At 37.3% G+C, this 10,099-nt stretch overlaps 1 non-coding gene across 1 annotated transcript; it reads right to left on the reverse strand.

Annotated features, from left to right (window-relative positions):
• Positions 1–880: 880 nt before the first annotated feature.
• Positions 881–987, reverse strand: LOC127109531 (small nucleolar RNA R71). The gene has a single exon (XR_007796807.1). It is a non-coding gene; the product is annotated as a small nucleolar RNA R71 (small nucleolar RNA).
• Positions 988–10,099: the final 9,112 nt, after the last annotated feature.

Genomic DNA, 10,099 nt, shown 5'->3' on the forward strand with positions numbered 1-10,099 from the left:
TACGCGAAAGCGACAGTTCCCATTAAATTGGTTCTTTTCAAAGTAGGAAACACTGCCCATAAGTAATTCTATTAGCAAGTACTTGGATTATTAATTGATTATGTGAATTACATTCGAACCTGTCTTTATCAATTGAATTTTATTTAATATATTATTTTTCATTGTGCACTCTAAAAACCCATATTTCGAGTACCTTAGATAAACACCGTAACAATAGATAACGATAGATTGACACTTGGTCTCTAAGGATTTGACAATCTTTTATATTACTCTGACGCGTTCGTATACTTGCGAAAAGCACGCATCAAGTTTTTAGCGCCGTTGTCGGGGACCAATTTCGTCAAATTCCGTACCCAGTTGTTATATCGTTTAGACTTAGGTTGTTACCTACCGGTCAATGCGGAGGACTCGCAACACCGGAAGCTTAGTATATCCTCTGGCGGAACCCGAACGTTACGCTCGCGCTCGTTTATTTTTCCATAGAATTAGGAGAGCTATGGTCAAAGACCAAAACCAAAGACCTCTTAAGGATTTCGCCCAACCACCCAACGAAGAACCTAGTTCTAGTATAGTAAACCCAACCATCCCAGTGAATAATTTCGAACTTAAACCCTCCCTGTTGCAACTAGTGCAACAGAGGTAATTCGCAAGTCTTGCTACTGAGAACCCAAACCAACATTTAAAAATCTTTCTCCAATTAGAAGACACTTTTAAAACCAATGGAGCTTCTCCTGAGGCAATCCGTTTAAGATTATTCCCTTTCTCCCTCAGAGATAAAGCCCTATCATGGTTAGATTCCCTTCCACCCAATTCCATAACAACTTGGGAAAACCTTAGAAAAGTATTCCTTGCTAGATACTTTCCCCCAAGTAAGACCTCCGTTCTTCAAAACCACATAACCAGATTTAGCCAGAACCAAGGAGAATCGTTGTTCGAAGCTTGGGAGAGATATAAAGAGCTGTTAAGAGCATGCCTACATCATGGTCTAGAAAATTGGTTAATCATTCAGACCTTCTATAATGGACTTCACTATAACACTAAGATGACCATCGAAGCCACCGCAGGTGACGCTCTGATGAACAAACCTTATCCTGAAGCTAGTGCCCTCATCGAAGATATGGCTCAAAACCATCAATCATGGGGAGTTGAACGAGCGACAGTTGAGAAGAAGGAAGCCCAAGGAGGAGTACATGAGTTAAGCTCTATAGACATGATGCAAGCTAAAATGGACGCGTTAGCCCTCAAGGTTGAGCATATGTGAATAAACCCGAATACTGCAGCTGCAGTTTTGTTAGATTGTGAGATATGTGGAACCAAAGGACACCAATCTGCAGAATGCAGTCTCTTAAACGAAACCAACTCTGAGCAAGTGAACTACGCCCAAGGGAACCCAAATTCGAATACCTATAACCCTGGATGGGGGAATCATCCGAACTTCTCCTATAAGAACAATAGTCCTATCCAAAACACTGCACCTCCGAGACAACTAGGTTACCAAGCCCTAAGACCAAATCAACCTATGCTGTAACACCCCTTTTTCTACCCCAAAATACTTAACATATAATCAGAGTAAATAAGCATACATATAAACAAAAGGGCGTCACATCGACGTTTTCAAAAACTAAAAGCTTTCAAAAACCAAACATCATTCATCATCAATATACAATACACCTCACAATCATATCAATGCAAACATTTAATTATCACATAACTCTAATGTGACTCAATGCAAGACATGTGACTCTATGCATGTGGTACCGCAATGTGAACCCAATGTTTCACCGCTTTCCGATTCAATATCTAGAATCCAAGCCACGCTTCCGATCCGGACAAGATCAAAGCTACTATGTCTATTTCCAATTTAGGATCAACGTCTGCTACGCCTATTTCCATTCAAGGATCAACGTCTATTACCATGTGAACCCACAGTTTCACCGCTTCCACCATGAAGCCGACCATGCCATGAATGAATGTACAAATACCAACACATATGCAATTAAGATCATCTCTATCATCTTAACATTCCACATATCACCATAATTCAACTTTATGAATTATCCACCAATGGTACATATACACATTCATAACAATATATCATTCACAAATATAGGCTAATTATCAACTACGCACACTTAGATTTCATTTCAAAATGAATACAACTTTTAAAATCTCAATTTTTCATTTTTCAACAGCAAGTAACCGGTTAACGCTCGGAGGGTAACCGGTTAACACAAAACAGAATCAACTTCTGGGCAGGTTTTTAGCAAGTAACCGGTTAACGCTCGGAGGGTAACCGGTTAACACAAAACAAAATCAACTTTTGGGCAGATTTTTAGCAAGTAACCGGTTAACGCTCCTAGGGTAACCGGTTAACGTAAAACATAATCCACTTCTGGGCAGGTTTTTAGCAAGTAACCGGTTAACGCTTCTAGGGTAACCGGTTAACACAAAACAGAATGCAGAATTTTCTGCGTTTTTCATCGTTGGAGGACTTTCGGACCTCCGATTTCGATTCCGTAAAAAGCCAAACGCTCAGAAAATTATAACTCATACAATACTCTAAGTATATAAAGTTAATTTTCATTTTTAACACAATTAAATCACCACAATCAAGAATACTCATCAAAACCTAACAATTCCAAAACCATAAAATTTAGGGATTTCAACGTAAACATATTTCTACCCATTGACCCAATCATACTAACCCATAATAATAAGGATTCTCCCCCTTACCTCTTCAATTTTCTGGAAACCTTAGCTTCTCTCTTGTTCTTCCCCTCTTCTCCTTACTTTTCCTCTTTTCTTTCTCTGTTGCTGTCAAATGATCAAATGATCAAATGATCAAATGAATCCTACTTCTCACTCTCCTCACCTCTTATATCCTAGTATTATATTTGGGCTTAAAGAATGATACCTCTAATTTAATTATTAGGCCCAATAAGACCTAGTATTATAATATCTCTATTTAATTCAAATAAATTAAATCAACACAGTATACACACCAAGTTAATTAATATAATCAATTATTCAATTATATCTCATATCAACTAAATAATTAATTAACATACCAAATTAATTAATATAATCGATTATTATACTACCTAACAACCAATTAATTAATTAACACTCCAAATAAATAAAATAAAATATAATAATAATAATAATATAAGAAATAATTACTAAAATTGGGTTGTTACATATGCAACCTGTCCCACCAAATTCGAGCCTTGAGAAAATTATGGAAAATTTTATCACTGCTCAAACCCAACAAAACAAAGAGTTCATGAACCAGAACATTCACGTTAATGAACTGATTACTTAGTTAGGAACCAAGGTTGACCAAATAGTCACTCGCACTAAGATGCTTGAAACCCAGATCTCTCAGGTGGCCTTAAACCAAGCCCCCCGGACCGCACCTGGAGGACAGTTCCCTGGACAACCTCAACAGAATCCGAGAGGACAAGCCAATCCCATTACCCTACGAAGTGGGACCTCTTATGATGAGCCATTTAACTCAAGATTGAGTGAACCCAAAACTTCTAAGGAATATACCGAACCCACAGACGAAGTAAAGGAACCAGAGGAATCTGAAAAAAAGGAAGGTCAAGAAAAAGGAGAAGAACCTAAAGACAAAACTTATGTACCACCCCCACCATACAAACCACCGATACCATATCCGCAAAGACTCAAACAAACCCAGATCAAGAACCAGTATCAGAAATTCATTAAGGTTATAGAAAAACTTCACGTATAAATCCCTTTCAAAGAAGCCATCACCCAAATACCTTCTTATGCAAAGTTTCTCAAAGACATCCTTACCAACAAACGTAGACTAGACGATCCAAAGCCCTTGGAATGCAATTCTATTTCCGAGAATAAGTTAGCCAAAAAGGATAAAGATCCTGGAAATTTCTCCATTCCTTGTCTTTTGGGTAGTCATGTCATCGAAAAAGCTTTTCTAGACTTAGGAGCTAGTGTGAGCTTAATGCCTTTAGTAGTTTGTGAGAGGTTAAACTTAGGAGAATTACAGCCTACTAATATGTCACTTCAATTAGTGATCCACTGTCGCACGCGGATCAAAACGAGTAGTTTTTCAAAAATGTAGTTTAACGAAAAATTGACTCAAATATCGTTCTCAAGGATTCTTGTTTAATTAATCTACCGATAGAACAAAAAGGGGGGGTTTGGTTGGTTTAGATTCGAAAAAAGTGATTTTTAAAAGTGATTATAAAATAAGCTGACACGAACCAACCTACTGCATCATCTTCCGACTTATCATTGATTCTTATAAAATTCCAAATCCCTAACGGGTCTGCTCCTATTCGATTACAATTACCATTAACAAGCGTAAAGGAAATTATGCGAGTAATATTCCCAAATTCCGAATTAAGCAAACGGATTAAAAACTATTGCGAATTAAGCAGACGCAACTTGATCGTTCATGATAAAATAAAAGCTATGTTAACACGAAATTGATTCGGGATCATCATTCATCAATCGAATTTAAGGATTCTATCCAATAGCAACAATTAGATTAAGCAAATAATTGGAATTATAAGAAGAATTCAAAGGAAACAAATTGGAATTAATAAAAACCTCAAAGCGGATTCTTAATTACAGCAGGTTGATTCAAAAGTGATTAGTTCTCCATAGTCATCTTGCTAGCTCTCAAAAAATCATACATGAACAGGAAAACGTAACCCTGTTTTTGGCTGCCTAACCTAGGTAAAAACACCCAAACCCGTTTCACAACTCAACCGGGTCAAATGTACGATCCGGGCCCAATACAACTAACCCAAACAAAATATAAAAATAATGCAGCAGCTTCAACGAAATTTATGGCCCTGCTACAGTCTGATTCATCTCTCGACTTTTGAACAAAAGTTGTAGATCTTTTTCTTAGCTTTCCATCGACTGGTAGCACGTCCCAATCCGATACTCCTAGCTCAAGATATGATTTTTCTCGCAAAAGCTGCTAATGCTGAAAATTAAATACGAAAATTAAATAAGTGCAAAAATAACATAAATTATGAAAACACATTAAAACATAAAAATAATCAAAGCAAATCGAAGAAATGCTTAAGTACAAATATGGAAGAACGTGCATCCAAAATGCACTGATCAATTAGCCGATAGATCTGTTAAGTATCCGATAGGCATATTAGAAGATGTCCATGTTAGGATAGGTCAGTTATTTATCCCTACTGATTTTGTTGTCATGGACATCAAAGAGGATAATGATATACCAATCCTTCTAGGTAGACCATTCTTATCAACTGCAGGAGCCATAATAGATGTCAAGAGAGGAAAGTTGACCTTTGAGGTAGGTGACGAGAAGATAGAGTTTATACTTTCAAAATTTCTTATGGCACCTGTGATGGGAGACGCATGTTATGCCATATATATCATTGATGAATGCGTTAGGGAAATAGAACAAGAAGAAATCATAAAAACAATTAAGTTGCCATCAACTCTCATACTGGAAGATGATAACTTTAGTAAGCCCTACATCGATGATAACCTTTACGAATGTTTATCCCTTACCCCAGATCCTATGCCATGCCCTAGGAAACCAACCTTAGAACTTAAGGAACTGCCTAAGAACCTGAGTTATGAGTTCCTCGATAAAGCGATGAACCGTCCAGTTATAGTCAGTGCTACCTTGAACCAAGAGGAAACAGACAAACTCTTAGATGTTTTACGAAGATACCCCTCAGCCTTAGGATATAATATCTCTGATTTGAAAGGTATAAGCCCATCCATATGCATGCATCGGATTTCACTCGAAGAAGATTCAAAGCCCTCTAGAGAACATCAGAGAAGGATAAACCCTATAGTGAGTGATGTTGTTAAAAAAGAACTTCTTAAGTTACTTGAGGCAGGTACAATCTATCAGATCTCGGATAGGCATCGCAGTAGTGCAAAAGGATAAAGGCGAACATGTAGCAAAACGGATAGAAGGAGGATGGAGGATGTGCATAGACTACAGAAAGTTAAATAAAGCAACCAGGAAGGATCATTTCCCTTTACCATTTATAGACCAGATGTTGGAACGTCTAGCCAGACACTCTTATTGAAGGTGAGAAAAACAAGAAAGGGGGGTTTGAATTATTTTGGAAAATAAGCGCTTTTGCAAAATAAAATTACACAGGATTTTATATTGGTTCGCTTATAACACAAAGCTACTCCAGTCCACCCGGCCAAGGTGATTTAGTCTTCAACAAGGACTTAATCCACTAATCTTGAAAGATTATTACAACCAACGTCTAAGAGAAAGATCTCTTAGTCCTCTCAAGTATACAGACTGTGCAGAGTCACTTGAGGAGTAAAAAATCAATTTAGGTAAAGACAGAATTTGTAATCTAGAATGCTTCTAGGATAAAGCAAATATTACAGAAATTTGAGCAAGTAAGAAGTTTCACGTTATGAGAAAAATCTCGTGAAAGATTAAGAGAGAGAGTAGAGTATTTCTGTGCGTTTAGGTGTCTCTCAATGAGGTTTGTCGTCCTTTACATAGAGGTGAAAGGACCGTTGTAGTGATGGCAGATATTTTGTCTTGATGAGAGTTTAATGCCATAACTTTTGTTGTTTCTTGCCAAAACAAGTTTGTCTCCCTGAATAACTTCTTTCCAAATATGGTTTCTTTCCCTTTGAAGTTGTAGTTGCCGTTACTCTTTCTGGATAAGGAAATTCTTCGTCAGAGTCTGAATTACTCTATTAAACTGAGATCTGAGAAATGACATTAGAGCTTTTGATAGTCTTGGTCTTTTAGATCATCAGTGTTGACTTCAGAGGAAGTTGAGAGCTTCTGGTGTTCTGATATGCTGTTGCTCAGAGTCAGAACTTCTGGGGCGTGCTTCTTCTTCAGATGCTTCTGATATTCTAATATGTTGTTTTGCTCAGAGTCAGAACTTCTAGGGAGCGTTTCCACTTTAGATGCTTCTGATCTTCTGGTACTTTGTATCTAATTTTATTCTGTATCTGATAAAGCGATCAGATTCCTTTGTTCTTGTTCAGAGTCCTGTACACTTAGAAACTTTTCGTTAGAGTGCCAATTTTGGTTTCATCCTTTGTTATCATCAAAATCCTGGAGTCTGTTGTAGAACTATTTTTGTTCTTACAATCTCCCCCTTTTTGATGATGACAAAACAAACTTAAATGACAGATGAAACATTCAAATATAAGGGTTTATCAGATCAGATAGAAGTGAGCTCCCCCTGAGATAAGCTAGGGAGTTCAGAAGTTCTTACCAGAGCTTCCAAGCAATGAAGTTTTCTAGATACCTTTCTGCATCTTTCTAAGTAAAAGAGTGTTAGATGGATTTTAATTGAATAGTATGTTTGCAGAGTGCTTGAGGATTTAGACAATTTTTCATCAGAGCTGTTTGATTTCTCCCCCTTTTTGTCAGAATCAAAAAGACTTAAAAAATAATAAGCAGGAAGAAAAAAAAAAAAATATATATATATATATATATATATATATATATATATATATATATATATATATATATATATATATATATATATATATCCAGATAAGAGCAAAAACATCAGAGACAAAACAAGCAAAGCAACAAGCAAGAAAAACATCCTAAGTGCCTAAGGGTTGGGAGGAGGAGGCATTCTCTGAAGCAGTTGAGTATCCATGGTGTTGATGAAGAACTGAGATGAAGATGAACTGTTTGCAGAAATGCCTGAGAGAACTGGGGTTAAACGAGTGAGTGAGAGTGAAGTGTGTGCAAAGTGTGAAAGGAGTGTTTAAATACCCAAAAGGGCGCATGCAAAACGACACAGAAATCAGAGTTTAGCACAAAAACCAAGTTAGCACATTTAGAGGGAGAAATGATTATAGCTCATAAATGATGTCTAATCCCAACAGTTTGCACACTGCTCGAGGAGATCTCAAGAGTCTGTTCCTTGATTACTGCTGGACAGCTGTCTAGAAGTTTCAAGGTTAGACGCAAGATGGTCCACGTGGTTTGATTTATCTGATCTTCAGGAATACCAAGGGATTGGTTCCTGGAGATTTCTAACTCAGATAACATCTAACTGGGTAGAAGTATCAGAGTCAGAGGCAGAATCCATTTGTTTATGTTAAAGTCTCATTTAGCAACCTCAGAGGCACATTTTAATCAGGGCAGTTTTGAATGTTCAGATTTTCTAAGATAAAGAGGAATCTATCTTCAACTAAGGGTTTAGTGAAGATATCTGCCCATTGATGATATGTATCAATGAACTTCAATGTTACTATCCCTTTCTGAACATAGTCTCTGATAAAATGATGTTTTATTTCAATGTGCTTAGCTCTGGAGTCCAAGATGGGATTCTTACTTAAACAAATGGCAGTAGTATTATCACAGAAGATAGGAATGTTACTCTCGAAGATTTGCAGATCTTCTAACTGATTCTTCATCCAGAGCATCTGAGTAGTGCACAGTGATGCTGAGATGTATTCTGCTTCTGCAGTGGACAGAGCGATAGGTGATTGCCTTTTGCTTGCCCGGGATATCAGATTGTTTCCCAGGAGCTGACAATTTCCAGATGTGCTTTTTCGTTCCAATCTATCTCCTGCGTAATCTGCATCACAGTAACCAGAAAGTCTATACTCTGATGTTTTCTCATACATCAGGCCCAGGTTAGGAGTTCCTTTCAGATATTTGAGAATTCTCTTAACTGCAGTTAAGTGAGTTTCTCTAGGATCTGATTGGAATCTGGCACAGAGACAGACACTAAAGAGAATATCAGGTCGAGTAGCAGTCAGATAGAGAAGGGAGCCTATCATACCACGATAGAGCTTCTGACAAACCTTTTTACTGACTTCTTCCTTTTCAAGAATGCATGTTGGATGCATGGGAGTCTTTGCAGAGTTGCATTCAGCCATGTCAAATTTCTTCAGAACATCTTTTATGTATTTGCTTTGATGAACGTACGTGACTTCTGAAGTTTGGTTAATTTGAATTTCCAAAAAGAACTTTAGTTCTTGCATTAAGCTCATTTCAAATTCTGCCTGCATTAACTCAGAGAATTCTTGACAAACAGAGGCGTTAACTAAACCAAAAATAATATCATCAACGTATATCTGGCATATCATGAGATCATTGTTAAGGTTTTTACAGAAGAGTGTGGAGTCAACTTTCCCTCTGATGAAATTATGTTCCAGAAGAAAATTACTTAATCGTTCATACCAAGCTCTGGGAGCTTGTTTAAGTCCATATAAAGATTTTTTAAGTTTAAAAACATGTTCTGGATAATTTGGATTTTCAAAACCTGGAGGTTGGTTGACATACACTTCTTCTGATATATAACCATTAAGGAATGCGCTCTTGACATCCATTTGATACAGTTTGATAGAATGATTTATAGCGAAGGATACAAGAAGACGAATAGATTCTAACCTGGCGACTGGAGCGAAGGTTTCATTGTAGTCAATACCTTCTTGTTGACTGTAACCTTGAGCTACCAATCGAGCTTTGTTTCTGACGACTTCTCCTTTCTCATTCAGCTTGTTTCTGAATACCCATCTGGTTCCGATAACGTGAGTGCCTCTAGGCTTGGGAACAAGATCCCAGACATCGTTCTTTGTGAATTGATCTAACTCTTCTTGCATGGCTAGAACCCAGTCGTTATCTTGAAGTGCCTCATCACAGGACGTTGGCTCGATCAGAGACACTAGTCCCAAAGGAGTCTCTTCAGAGGTCTTGAAGGTAGATCTGGTTCTGACAGGTTCGTCCTTGTTACCCAGAATCAATTCTTCAGATATGTTGAGGTGACTTTTAGCTTTCTTTGGGATTAATGGAAGATTAATTTCCTCAGGATTTTGAATGGCAGTTGCTTCTGGAGCTTTGTCAGATCCTGCAAGAGTGATTTCTAAATCTGCAAAATTTTCAACTAGCTTTGACTTTTCAGGGTCAAGCTTATCGTCAAATCTGACATGAATTGATTCTTCCACAATTTTGGTTTCTGTATTGTATACTCTGTAGCCTTTAGAGCGTTCTGAGTATCCTAACATAATACCTTTCTGTGCTTTGGAATCAAACTTGTTCAGATGTTCTTTAGTGTTTAAAATAAAACAGGAGCATCCAAAAGGATGAAAATATGAA

This window comes from Lathyrus oleraceus, chromosome 7 (genome assembly GCF_024323335.1).
Source record: "Lathyrus oleraceus cultivar Zhongwan6 chromosome 7, CAAS_Psat_ZW6_1.0, whole genome shotgun sequence".
NCBI classification, from domain to species: domain Eukaryota; kingdom Viridiplantae; phylum Streptophyta; class Magnoliopsida; order Fabales; family Fabaceae; genus Lathyrus; species Lathyrus oleraceus.